The sequence below is a fragment of the Nicotiana sylvestris genome, chromosome 8 (assembly GCF_000393655.2).
Source record: "Nicotiana sylvestris chromosome 8, ASM39365v2, whole genome shotgun sequence".
Lineage (NCBI taxonomy): Eukaryota > Viridiplantae > Streptophyta > Magnoliopsida > Solanales > Solanaceae > Nicotiana > Nicotiana sylvestris.
In genome coordinates, this window is record NC_091064.1 from 57,639,755 (window position 1) to 57,651,953 (window position 12,199).

Consider the following 12,199-nt stretch of genomic DNA (forward strand, 5'->3'; position numbering starts at 1 on the left):
GCGGTCTGCGTAGGATTCATTATGAGGGGTCACACAAATAAACCCAGCGCGGTCCGCGGTCACTTTTGTGCGGCCGCGCTGGTAGGTGAGTATGAGTCCTACTGGGGCTCTATAAATAGAGACCAAGGGTCTCATTTTACGTTTTTTGCAAATTAGAAACCCAGAACCCTAATTCTACTATTCATCCCCATCCAAAACTGAGATTCTTGCTTGTGTGGATATATTGCATTCATTCTTCATAATCCTGGTAACATGTCATGCATTTTTGATTATTACTCTTTTATTTTTATTTTTATTTGCTTGCCAGTAGTCTGTAACTTCTTTGCCTTTACAGTTGTCTTCGAATTGTTAGTCTATGGTAGCTTCCATGTTAGTTTGAAATAACTAAGGATTGGGTACATGAGTAGGGACAAGTAGAGGTAAAAAGTTGAACAAAAATAGAACAAAAGCATGCAATCCCTAGTTTACTCACTGAACCTAACCCAGTGCGGCCCGCGGTCGCCTTAGCGCGGTCCGTGGTGCCCTGGTCCATGCTACGCTTCCACGCGGTCCGCGATACGTGAATTACTGAGGAACAACTTGTGTCCAGCGCGGCCGCGGTAACGTTTGTGCGGTCCGCACTGGCCCACCGAGGCCACCACCCCATTTTGTGCGGACCGCGGTGTGAGATTCAGAGAAGACCCTTCCTGGGGTTTTGATCAGTGCGGCCCGCGGTAGCCTTAGCGCGGTCCGCGGTGCCTCCAACACGACCGCATTCCTAATGGCGCGGTCCGCGGTGCCTGGTTCTGCAGCAGTGTCTGCAACTTTCATTTTGCTTCTGCAATTTTAATTCAGTCACATGTTTCACTGCATGTGCTTCAACTAACAATGTTAGATGTGTTTGTTTGCAGATAATGGTAAAACAACGAGGAAGAGGTGCTAAACAACCCGGCCGAGGTGACTCCTCCCGGGGAGGAAAAGGGAAACACGTTAAACTCACTTCCTTACCTAAACTGAAAACAAGGAAACAAATTGCCATAGACGACCAATCGGGGAGTGAGTACGTACCATCCCAGGACCTCTCTTCTGATTCAGGGCCAGCTACAGCAGTCCCGACTTCACATACTGCCCAAGCCCCACAACGTATATATTCTGAGTCATCTGATGGCTCAGCAGCAGGCAGTGGTGAATACTCCACCTCCCCCACAGCTTCAATATCTGGGGAGAGTGTAGGGCTAATAGTGATAATGAGGTACCGAGCAGTGGGGTGCCCCAGGTTTACTGCCCAAACCTGAAGTTTGGGAAGATCGGTTTGTCAGCCAGGTGGCGTTCCACAAATTTAGAGAATGGTGGCCGGCACGGAAGTTGATACTTGAGCGGAGCTTTATTGACAAAGACCTTCTACCCCTAAACCCAAATGTGCATAGACAGTTCCAGGCTCGAGCGGGTTGGGAGTTCTTTAAAGACAATTGTTTGAAGGCAAATGAGCATATGGTCAAGGAGTTTTACAGCAATGTGGCCCATATCATGAAAGGCACTAAAGTGACGAAAGTGAGAAACAAAAATGTGGTTTTCACCGGGAAGGCGTTGAATGAGTATTTGGGGTTCATTGACGAAGATGAGTCCCTATACAATGAAAAGTTAGCAATGGGCGAGGAGGTTCGTCCGTGGTTAGCTTCGTACCTGGCAATCCCGAGTACGGTTCCAGAATGGCTACAAGCAGGGACCAAAATACTTCGGAGAACTTTCAACTTCGAGGCTAGAGGGTGGTTTACCTTTGTATGCAGTCGGCTCGACCCGGCCACTCATGATCAGACTATTCCACTTGCCCGAGCGGTTCTTATTGCTTCTATTATGGCAGGTTACCCTATCAATGTGGGAAATGTGATGTCCCGCACCATTTCTGCAATCGGGGTTGAGCATGACCGGAATTACCCTTTTACCAGCACCCTTACTATGTATTTCCGGGACTTGGAGGTGGAGAAGAGACCGTTTAACGTCAAGATAAAACTTGTGGCTCCATTTTCCTTGTACAGTTTGAAGGGGCCAGACAACCCCAAAGACAAAGGTTACAAACCACCTTCCTCCACTCTAACTGGCCAGTCTGAGGAGCCAGTGGCGGTAGTGTCTTCGGTTGAGCCCCCCACAGAGCCTTCCACCATGCCTACGGTCACCACTGATGATGATTTGCCTCCACGACCCTCCTCCTTTGTTGGTCCCAGTACTTCAGTTGACATGAGGGTCCCTTCTTCCCGGACTCATCCTTTCACGGCCCAGTAGTTGAGCCGAAGCTACGACATCCAAGTTGTCTACATTGTCTGCTACAGTTGAGGCCCATTCAACACCTTCCACTACTCAGTTTCCTCAGTCCATTGAGGACACACTGCAGAAGCTCCTGGAAAATTAGGAGAAGATTATGAGGACTCAAGATGCCTTGACTATGGCGGTAGATTCACATGGCAAGGCTTTGAGGGAGCTTGCCAAGGAGCAGAAGAAGATGAGGAAGTCAAGGGCGTCCAAGGAGTCGGTGAGAGTGCTACGGACTGATGTGGATAGGCTATTGGCAGACCAGATGCCTCTAGACTTGTTATTTGGGGATCCAGCCCCAGCAGCAGCACCAGTGCCACAACCACGGCAGGAGCAGGAGCAGGCACCCAGGCCTCCAAGGAAGAAGAAGAAGCTCCCCAGTTCAGTTGGTGCAGTTATTGAGCTACCAGACCCACATGAGACCCCCTCCAGTGATGCACCTATCAGTCAGCCAGTTCAGGAGTAGGCCCCAGTCCCAGCAGCTGAGCAGCAGGATATCGGGAACCAGTCTGAGGTTCCCATACATACAAAGGACTTGGGGACAACTGATGATCTCATACAGACGGACCAAGACTAGGGAGATCCTATATCCTTTTTGTTGTTTTGATATTTATTTGATAGTTGGCATTGAGACAATGCCAGCTTTTACTCGTGGGGTGCACCCTACTTTTTCTGGATGACTGTATATATATAGATTCTTAGTTTATTTTTATTGATTGTGTGTTTTTTTTACTTTGGGATGTATATAATTTTACATTTCTGTATATATTCATCCCCCGTTGTATATTCTACTCCTCTATTGTACATATTCATTCTATTTTCTATTTTCGCTAAATTTTCATTTTTAGCTTTGTAGTTAGGCTCGTAGCAACTTGTTTTGATTTTGGTGTTTCCAATAAGCCCTTGGTTTTCTTAATGTCACGGTTCTTTCCAAGGGTGGAGTATTGTGCGAACCGGGTGGCTCTTCCCAATGATAGATGGCGTGACAACCTTCTTAAGGGTTTGAGTCCGTTTCTTTGATTTTTCTTTTGTTTTTGATACGCGTAGTTAAAAGCACCTCAAGCAAGGTTTCACTTGGGCCTAACACATTTGCCTTTGATCATATGGTCAAAGACATAATGTTGTGTTCAGGATGGTGAAAGTCGTGGCTTTGAGACTCCTGCGTTGACCAAACGATCAGCGTGTGGTCTTTTTGAACCATTGTATGTTTAAATCATAACTAAGGTCGTTGTGGGCCCTCGACTCGATGTCTTTAGCAAATCCCTAGCGTGTGTGGTGAGGAATTGAAATTTGAGTCCAAGTCCCGTGCCAATGGTCTTGATCCAAATGCTAAGTTGAACAATTTCATAGTCTTCCAATGAAATAATCCCTAGTTAACTCTTTTGAGCCTTAAACCTGTTTCTTTCAAGAACCAATGCTACAAGCCTATACCCGTTCTAAACGATTACCCTCTCTTGGCACCCAAATCTTCCCTTGAGTAAGGGCAAAAATCTAAGTTTGGGGGGAGAGACAAGAAAGGAAGCAAAGCAGTAAGGTACAAAAGAAAGAAAAGAAGGCAATGAAAAAGCAAGAAAAGAAAAAGGACAAAAAGAAAGTCCCATGTGAACAAGAATAAAAAGGGATTCAAGAAAAACAAAAGTGAAAAAAAAAAGAGGTATGGAGAAAGTATAAAAAGGAGAAATGTTTTGAATTGTATAAGAAAGAGTGACAATGTGTCTCTCTAACCCCTTGTGAAGAAGTGAAATCCTCAAAAAGAGCCAAGAAAGTTGTGTCGAAATGAATCAAAAGAAGTGCTTAAGGGAAGATTGAACTCACGTGAATAAAAATATGTCCTACCCTTGCCTAAAAGACTTCAAAATGACTCCACAAAAACCCTATTTGATCTCAAGTTGAAGGGAGCCTACATTAGTGGATACTTACATAAGGGGCAAGTATATGGTACTTAGAGCCGGACTTGTGACCTTCCTTTTTGAGAGAGATGAGTGAAATTTCATTTGCTTCGATTTGTGTGTCAATATTTAAAAGGTGAGGTTCGCTTAGGGAGAGTTGAGGATGTGAGAGTTTGGGTTCCACAATGACCAAAGTAAGTGAGAAAAGATCTTTGATGAAATGTGTCAACTCTTGATGCTCTTGTGTCGCACTTGATCCATAGTTTTCAAAATTTTAAATGTGTTAATAATGCATTCGTAGTGAGGGCAATTGTTAGTCCCAATTGATGCTTGTTGAGGTTATTTTAGGATAGCTGGAATCACTGGGATGTTCCTTTAAGGGGAGGGTCTTATTTTGTTTGCTTGAGGACAAGCAAAGGTTTAAGTTTGGGGGAGTTGATAAGTTAGGATTTTAAAGTGTTTATATCCCTACTTGCCTATGCTTTGAGTATAAATTGATACAAAAAGAGTCCCAAAATGCTCACAAGTTGTGCTTGATTGCAGGGTTGATTGACAAAGTGACGAGATGTCAAAAATCGGCTCAAAAAGGAGTGAAACCTGCTCAAGTATCAAAGACCAAGAGAAGTGAAGAAAAAGGGGGCCTAGTGCGGACCGCGTAACAATGACCGCGGCCATACTAGGAGGTTCAGAGACTGGACATTTTTCGAGCCTAAGGTCATGCGACCGCGGTAGGATTCACGCGGCCCGCGGAGAAGCTTCGCGGCCGCACTCCTTCTCTATGCGGTCCGCGTTCATAAGGTTTAGCAAAGGGGCATTTGCCCTCATGCGGTCCACGGTCACATCTGCGCGGACCGCGCCAGTTGCCTTCGCGGCCACGGTACACTCCCACACGGTCTGCATCCCCCAGTTCAAGTCATCAAACAACTGAAACCGAAGAGCCAGTGCGGTCGCGGTCCATTTTGTGCGGCCCGCACTGACCCCATAGGGGTATTTTTGTCCAATTTTTCCAGCCTAGTATAAATAGCACATTTTACTATTTTTTTAGGGAGGATGTCAGATATGAGAACAGGAGAATAGCTACGCTTGGTGTTGTAGCCATTTTTGGTATATTTGCTTCCCATTAACAATAGATTATTGTAGTTTCTTCTTAGTAATTAATTAATATATGTAGTTCTTCATCTATTTCTTCAGTTTCTTCTTTAATTATGTGTAGCTAAACCCATTATCTAGGGTTGTGGCTCAACCCTAGTGTGGGTAATTGATGGGTGTTGCCATCTAGGGTTAGATTGACTATGGGTATTTGTTATTTGGGTTGATTTTATGATTTCATTTAGAATTGGTGGTTGCAAACACTGATTCAAGCTTTGTGGGTTTAACTCTTCTTGAGAAAGAGAGTTTATGACCTCAAAATTGACCCAACAAGGAATTGGGATGGACTCATGAGAAATGATAGTCCCAATTAACGGGTTAAATCTCGAGAGAGTAATCACCCTACTTGAACCCTAGTTGCTTGGTCTAATTTGCCAACCCAATTGGTCTCGAGAGAGTCAATTGGGTAAAATCATTCTCTCTACCGAGAGGTGTGAGAGTGGGTAAAATTTGTGCAACGGTTATAACATAACCCCCAAACAAGTCAATCGAACCTAAGTAACATCTACCTGTCAATTAGCCACCAAGGTAATGCCACAAACCTAGTGCTCTTCCTTCCCATTAATTACAACTTAGCAATATTCTCCTAGCATAATCTAGCTTTAATCCGTAGTTTTATAATATTAGTTATAAATACAAAAACTCAAAAGATGATTGAAGTGACATTAGAAGCACAACCACAACTCTAGGCTAGACAGAAAATACAACTTCACTACTAGCTCCTTGTGGAAATTCGATCCCGGACCTCTATTCGGGTAAAAGCTATTACGATCCGCTCTTCCTACCATAGTGTAGTATCGAGTCGGTAGCGATCAATGAGTGTGGCTTACAATGACTTGTGCTTGTTTCCTGACGTCCAACTGCCTGATGGGATTAAGATGCCAATGTTTGATTTATATGGCGGACATGGAGATCACGTGGCCCATTTGAGAGGCTACTGTAGTAAGATGAGAGGCGTCGGTGGGAAAGACAAATTATTGATGGCGTATTTCAGTCAAAGTCTGAGTGGGGCAGCTCTGGAGTGGTAAACCCGCCAAGATGCTAGCAGGTGGTACATGTGGGATGATATGGCTCAGGCTTTTGCCAGGCACTTTCAGTACAATATAGAAATTGTCCCGGATCACATGTCCCTCACCAAGATGGAAAAAAAGCCTAATGAAAGCTCTAGGGAATATGGGCTCAGATGGAGAGAGCAAGCTGCCAGAGTCAATCCCCCGATGAAAGAAAAAGAGATGGTCGAGTACTTTCTCCAAGATCAAGAGCCAACTTACTTTGGGCATTTGATCACGACTGTGGGTAGGCCTTTTAATGATGTGGTAAAATTGGGAGAAATGGTAGAAGATGGGTTAAAGTCGAGCAAGATCATGAGCTATTCTACATTAAAAGCAACAACACAAGCAATTGAGAACGACACAGGAAGCTTGCTGGGTCAGAAGGAACACGATGATGTTGCCATGGTTATTTCAGAGTCACAACATGGACCAAAGGGCCCGCCTCACAAATATACCCAGCCTCAACTCCAACCCCAAACCTATCCTCGAGCTCTATATAATCCACCTCAATATTATCCTCCGAACAATGTCCGGTCATCTATCCAACCACCAGGTCGCTCCTTATGGCGAGCACCAGCACCGCATAATGTATTCTTGCCTTCACAACATTTTTGAGCACCCAACAACCCTAGGAAACAGGGGCAAGGAAGAGAACAAAGGTAAAGAAATAGTTTCACGCCAATTGGGGAGTCCTACACAAGCTTGTTTGAAAAGTTAAAGCATTCTGGCCAGATTGAGCCGCTCCTCGGCTATACTCCAGACCCATATGCAAAAGGCTTTGATCCTACTGTACGATGCATGTACCACTCTAATTTCCAAGGGTATAGCATTGAAGATTGTCATTCTTTGAAAAGGGAAATAGAAAGAATGATTCAAGAAGGTGTAATTATGATCAATGACAGTGATAAGGAGCATGCAAATCCTCTTGGGAACTTGCTGGCTGAAGTTAATGATATTGAAGTTGTTAATAATTTTGGCAATGTTAATATGGAACCCAGTGGCTAAGATGCCGTGCTTGGTAATTGGAAAGACGCTCCATCTCTTGGCTAGCTAGAGAGGAGTCTTGGTTTTTTATTTTGTTGTCATTTCTGTTGTCCGGGTTATTTTCAAGGTTGTAATCCGGATATTGTCTTGTGATTCAAACCCTTTTATCCTTTTATTTTGCCTAGTTTTTTTTTCGTAGTAACTCGTTTAGTGTTGTCTAGGTTTGTTTCAGGGTTGTAACCCCAGTCTATTTTACTTGTTTTGTTGTTCAAACTCTTTCACCATCTGTCTAATGTAATTTTCTGTTTTCTGTTATTTCTAGTCATTTTTTGTTTAGTTCTCTTTTCTTTTATAGTTCCTTTATGGCTGGCTCTAGTGACATGATATGCACGCATAATTCCAAGCATGGTCTTAAAGTTAGTTTAATCATGAAGCAATGAAACAATTTCGAAGATGATAGGGACATTTGAGGAAAATGAGTAAAGGAATTTTGAGATCACTTCAAGCCCGAATTGTGTGAAACAGGGGCAGATAGAACATAAACAAACCTTATTGAAATGCATCATGCCGCATCGGGTTGAAGCTAAAGGCAAGTTTGCCCAAAATTGGCAAGGGTCATTCGTGGTAACGAGAGTGTTGTCCAACGGAGCTTTGTATTTAACAAATTTAGAAGGCAAATGTGTGGATATGGCTATCGATTCTGATGCAGTCAAAAGATATTACGTATGATTTCTTTGGTTTGTTTAATTATGTTGTTTGTGTTTGGCATGCTTTGAAGATTGGAATGACGAAGGCATTTTATTCTGCTATTTAAACACTTTATCCTTTGTCACCCCTTTGAGCCTTATTTATTTTCTTTCATATCCCTCTTTTGGAATCAGAAGCAGAGTTTAGAAATATGATACAGAAAAAGGGAGAGAAAAGAAAAAAGAAGAGAAAAAGAGAAAGAAAAAATGGAAAAGCGTAAAGAAAAGAAAAGGAAAGGAAAAAGAGAAAAAGAAAAAAAAAGAGAAAGAAAAGTACAAAAACGAAGCAATTCCTATGTCATGAACTACGTTCGACCTGATTCCTTTTAAGGATACATAGGCAGCCTCACAGTTCGGTCCCATCAAAATAAAAATTCAAAAGTCCCCAAGCAAAGAAACTGGGGCAGAAGTTGTGGTTATGTAAAAGATCTGATTCCAAAAGTTGTAAGTTTGAAACCATTCAATTTGTTTTGAGCCTTCGTGATACCCTTTCTTTCTAACCTTATCCAAAAGCCCACATTACGGTCCAAAGAAAGATCTTCCGACCAGTCTTCGAGAGATGCCAAGTCGAGCAAGTAGAGGTGATTCATATCAAGGGCAACACTCTGTTCTGAATAAGGAAAATAAAAATGGTAGAGTTTTATCGGTGAAAACCTTCACAAGCACTATAAGGCGGTGGTAAGTTGAGAGAAAAAACAAAATGAGAGAGGCTTGATGGTGAAAACCCTTCGAGCACTACAATTCGAGTAAGGATCGTGAATCAGATTGGAAAATCGGAGCATTGAAGCCCAGTTTCACGGCGAAGAAGTACAATAAGAGTTGAACATCGGACTTGCTTGGCAGATTAGGCCATTTAATCCAAAGGTGCATGTCACGGTCATTAGAGTTGGTATGCACATCTGATGAGTGTTTAGTTTTCTTGTTAGAAATCATCTTTTTCCATTGTCCTTACTCTGTTCCTTTTGTTTTGTTTACTTCCCCTTCTTGAGTCTATTTGGTCAGAACAAGTGAGAAATGACTTCAAAATTTGCTACCAACTTTCCAATTGTACAAAACGAAATTTGGCTAGCACATCAAAGTGGCATAAGTCAAGAAAGAACAACGCGCACACTGAGTTGTTAACAATCAACATGCTTTGGGATTCATGTAAAATATAAAGGTTTGGTATATATCAATTCATGAACAATGCAACAGATAGAGGATGTTGGGTAAATGGATCAAAGGTATTCTCTGTGATGAGGTTGACTGAGAAAGTGGTTAACCAACGACAAGCAAGGTCTTCCAAGCAGAAATCAAAGCTATCATGGCAAGTGAAGGAGCAATAGACCTCAAGGCCAAGGCCAGTGGTTTATGTTAAGAAAGAGCAACATACGCACTGAGTGGGTGGAAATTGACGTGCTTTGGGATTCTTGTAAAACACAAAGGTTTGGTAAATGTCAGTTCATGAGCAATGCAACAGATAGAGGGTATTGGGTCTGAACAGAGAAGAGGTATTTTCTGTGATAAGAGTGACAGAGAAATTGGTTAGTCAATAAGCAAGCAATGTCCTTCAAGGTGAAATCAAAGTTATCATGGCAAGTGAAGGAGCAATCGCTGCAAAGTCAAGGCCACAAACCAATCACCATGTTTAAACTCACAAGTTTTCTTTGTCTGAAATAGGGACGGAAGCTATGTTCATATCAAAGCTTGGAAGGTTGAAATTTTCAGGTATAATGCCCCAATTCTGCTTACGCAAAGGCTATTGAGAAGATGAGACATCACCACTAGGAAAAACATTTCCTAGTTTGGGTTTTCAAGTTATATTTTATTGTAGGAGATGCACTTCCTAAATTGAGATTTTACTCTCAGGAGACGCACTTCCCAGTTTGGATCATATGAGTTTTAGTCACTGAAGTTTTCACCCCTAGAAAATGCACTTCCTAGTCTTGGGCATTTAAGTTCACCCCTAGGAGACGCACATTCTAGTTTGAGTCATTGGAATTTTACCTGTCAGGAGACACACTTCCTAGTAGGGATCTTTCAGATTATACTTATTAGGAGACGTACTTCCTAGCTTTGGTCATTTAAATTCATTCATAGGATACGCACTTCCTAGTTTGAGCCATTGAAGTTTCACCCCCAGGAGACACACTTCCTAGTCTGGGTTTTTCAGGTTATATTTTATTTTAGGAGACACACTTCCTACATTAAGCTTTCCCCTAGGAGACGCAATTCCTGGTTCTAAGCATTAAAGTTATACCCATAGGAGACACACTTCCTAGTCTGAGTCTTTCCGGATACACCTATAGGAGACGCACTTCCTAAATTGAGAGTTCATTCATAGGAAACACACTTCCTGATTTGAGTCATTGAAGTTTCGCCCATAAGAGACGCAATTCCTAAAGTGAGAGTTCATTCATAGGAGACGCAGTTCCTAGTTTGAGTCATTGTGTCATTGAAGTTTCACCCATGGGAGACGCACTTCCTAGTCTAGGTCTTTCAAACTATATTCTATTTTAGGAGACGCATTTCCTAAATTGAGTTTCACCCCTAGGAGATGCACTTCCTAGTCTGGGTCTTTCAAGATACACTTTCAGGAGACGCACTTCCTAAATTGATATTTTACCACTAGGAGACGCATTTCTTAAATTGAGTTTCACCTATAGGAGACACACTTCCTAAATTGAGAGTTCATAGAAAATGCACTTTCTAGTTTGAGTCATTGAAGTTTCGCCCATAGGAGACGCAATTCCTAAAGTGAGAGTTCATTCATAGGAGACACAGTTCCTAGTTTGAGTCATTGAAGTTTCACCCATAGGAAACGCACTTCCTAGTCTAGGTCTTTCAGACTATATTTTGTTTTAGGAAACGCATTTCCTAAATTGAGATCTCACCCTTAGGAGACGCACTTCCTAGTCTGGGTCTTTCAAGATACACTTTCAGGAGACGCACTTCCTAAATTGATATTTTACCACTAAGAGATGCATTTCTTAAATTGAGTTTCACCCATAGGAGACGCACTTCCTAAATTGAGAGTTCATTCGTAGGAGACACACTTCCTAGTTTGAGTCAGTTAAGTTCTACCTATTGGGAGACGCACTTCCTAGTTAGGGCCTTTCGAGTTATATTTTGTTTTAGGAGACGCACTTCCTAAATTGAGATCTTACCCCTAGGAGATGCACTTCTTGGTTTTAGTTCATACAAGTTTGACCCATAGGAGACGCACCTCCTAGTTTGGTTCATTCAGGTTTTATTTTTAGCAGACGCATTTGCTAGTCAAAGTTTTTTTTTTTACTCATAGGAGACGCACATCCTGGTCTAGTCATTAGTTTACTCTCATCATAGCATCAATAGTATGAGTGGTTTATAATATTGCTAACCACTCACAAATCTTCCTAGTGCAAACTGGAGCAGAAAATTTTGTTTGTTTTGTTTGTTTTGATGAAATCAGACACCCACCTGGAGAACAAAGGGAGGACGTCACAAGTTCAAAGGAAAGTGGATCAAGTTCGGCAATCAAACACTCCCCTGGAGAGCAAGGGAAGATAGTTCAAAGGAAAAGCAGTCTCAAGAGGAAGTAGTTCAAGTTCAGCAATCAGGAGCCCACCTGGAGAACAAAGGGAAAACAGTTCAAGTTTCAAGAACAAGAAATTCAAGTGTTGGTAATCAGGAGCCCACCTGAAGAACAAAGCAGCAATTCAAGAATTGGTAATCAGGAGCCCACCTGAAAAACAAAGCAGCAATTTAAGTGTTGGTAATCAGGAGCCCACTTGAAGAACAAAGCAACAATTCAAGTGTTGGTAATCAGGAGCCCACCTGAAGAACAAAGCAACGGTTCAAGTGTTAGTAATCAGGAGCCCACCTGAAGAATGAAGAGAAGCAGTTCAAGTATTGGTAATCAGGAGCCCACCTGAAGAACGAAGGGAAGTAACAATGTTCAAAGAAAGACGGTTCAAGTTTAGCAATCAGGCATCCACCTGGAGAAAAAGGAAAGCATCTCAGATTACAATTCAAGTCAGCAACAAAGGAATTTCACCTGGAGAGTACGAGTCGACAGAGCAACATGAACTGCAAGATCAAGTTTGAAGATATAGATAAGATTCTTGTAATGCAT